Source organism: Perognathus longimembris, chromosome 4 (genome assembly GCF_023159225.1).
Source record: "Perognathus longimembris pacificus isolate PPM17 chromosome 4, ASM2315922v1, whole genome shotgun sequence".
NCBI classification, from domain to species: domain Eukaryota; kingdom Metazoa; phylum Chordata; class Mammalia; order Rodentia; family Heteromyidae; genus Perognathus; species Perognathus longimembris.
Window position 1 is genome coordinate 25563345 of NC_063164.1, and position 2468 is coordinate 25565812.

A 2468-nucleotide genomic window follows, 5' to 3' on the forward strand; every position below is an offset into this window, starting at 1 on the left:
TTTATTACTTGCTAAATTTGGAAGAAAGATCCAGGCGTTCTCAGCTTAGCTTTCCATCTTTAAACTTGCCTGGCTATAAGAGAATTTATATTTCTCTGCTCTAGGGCACTCTCTGCATAGGACCACTAAAGTTATTCCTTTCTGTTGGGTTAGTTTTCATTCTCTATGAAAAACAACTGAAAGACGGAAATTTATTTTGGCTCACCGTTTCCGAGCTTTCATTCAGGGGTTGGCTGGCTCTGTTGCTGTGGGCCTCCATAAGGCAGAGTGTTATGGCAGAAGGATGTGGTAGCTGCTCACCTCTTAACAGCCAGGAAGTTGAGAGAGTAACAGGAAAGAGCAACAGACAAGATATTTCCTTCAAATATACTTCTTATGACCTACTTCCTCCAACTAGGCCATACTTCTTAATAGTCTATTCAGCTATGAACTCACAATTGATTTAGCTATTGATGATGCTAACATCCTCATTATCCACGCACCTCTCAATGGTACTACCATTGGTGAACAAGCCTTCAATGCCTGAGACTTTGGGAAATCTTATATTCAAACTATAATACTGCTCACATCTGATCAGGGGTAGAGTATTTCTAAGCTGAAACTGGCTGAAATTTCAAAGACCTATCCTTTCACCAGTCATCTATCAGGAATCTAATGTTTGATTCGGAAAAGGTGATTGCTGTATTTCAGATGGTAAAGACTCATGTCTGGATACCATGAATGTGAACCAGCAAACTCCTTACTCCTAAGTGATTCTAAAGCTTATGTCCTGTTGGGGTCCATCTTCCCCCCTAGATGGAAGGGGCCTGATGCACCTCCCCCAGCTGGGGAATGCAGCCCTTCCATCCTCTCTACATTGGAATCTGGAGAAACCGGTCGGGCAAAGAGACCCCCGACTTAGCTGGCAGCCAGCCTGGCGCCTACCAGCCCCGCCCTGGTTTGGCGCGCTCAGAGTGATGTAGCCCCTTGGAGGTCAAGTGACCAGCCCCTTGGAGGTCACCTGACAGCTCATGGCCTATGGGAATCCTGGCCAACCCCCTTCCCCCGATCATCTCCCCTTGCCCCTCTCTCAATAAAGTTAGTTCGCTCTCAGAAGCTGACTCCGTGGTCTATGTACGTAGGTAGGAAAACGGTCACATTGCCACGCGGGTCGCGCGCACGCCAGGACGGAGACGCCCCTACGTCTCACCCTGACAGACCTGCAGGCCGAGGGTTGGGGGAGAGGACGATACGAGGGTAATAAGAGAGAAAGGAATAAGCATTTGAGCCGGAGCAGAGAAAGCAGTCCCTACAATGTCCTGTTAGGATTCCTTAGTACTCTGAAGGCCACAGAATTTAGCTACTTAGATTTGATTGGACCATGCCTCTTCCTTGTATAATGCAGGGCTTCAGCCTGGTACAAAACCCCATCTCTCAAGTCAAGGAGACCTCATAGGGTAACTCTCTTATTCTCATCCATGCCTATGTTCATATATCGCTGTCTTCTTCATGATGTCCACTGCATAAAGAGTTCTTCATCATCATCCCTAGAGCTGGAGACTCCTCGAGAGAGCTGGTACTCTTGGTAATGGTACTTTCTCCTGGTGTTCCTTGTATTCCCATCCTAGTGGCATCTAGGGCTCTCTTTGGGCCTCATTGGATACAAGTAATTCTATGCTCTGTGAAGAAACATCAGAAAGGTGCCTTTCTTCCTCTTTCTAGGTAATTTTTGTTGTTGTTATTTGTTTTTATTTTGGTAGCACTGGAGTTTGAACTCAGGGCCTTATGCTCTTGCTCAACTGGTGTGTGTGTGTGTGTGTGTGTGTGTGTGTGTGTGTTTATTTGGGAGATGTAGTCTCACAGACTTCTCTGCTTGGGCTGGCTTTAAACCGTGATCTTCTGGATCTCATCCTGTTTAGTAGCGAGGATTACAGGCATGAATCATCAGTGCCTGACTTTGGGTTATTATTATTTTTAATTCAAGCTCTGTGTGTGTCTTCCTGTTCCAATGCTGCCTGCATCCTTTCTGTCCACAGACTTCTACAGCATTGATGGAGGGCTCATTCTGGCACTGATCTTTGGTGTAGAGTCCTCTTCCCTATATTAAGCTCCCCCAACCAGAACATATCATGAATCTTTACTCAATCTCTACTCAATGACCCCTCAATGACATTGCCATAGTCATGTCCAAGAAAAGTGAATGATGAAGTCCAAAAAAGCCAGACAATCTTTTATCCACTCCACCTGTTACAGATCTCTCCAAGTTCTTGTTGAATCTGTGAGATAGGCATTGTTACTTTAATCTACTATTTTTGTGTGTGGAAGGGGGCAGTTCTGGGGCCTGAACTCTGCAGGAGAGCTGTCCCTGAGGTTTTGTGCTCAAGGCTAGTGCTTTACCACTTGAGCCACAGATCTACTTCTGGATTTTTGTGGTTAATTGGAGACTAGAGTCTCTCAGGCTTTTATGCCCAGGCTGGCTTCAAACTATG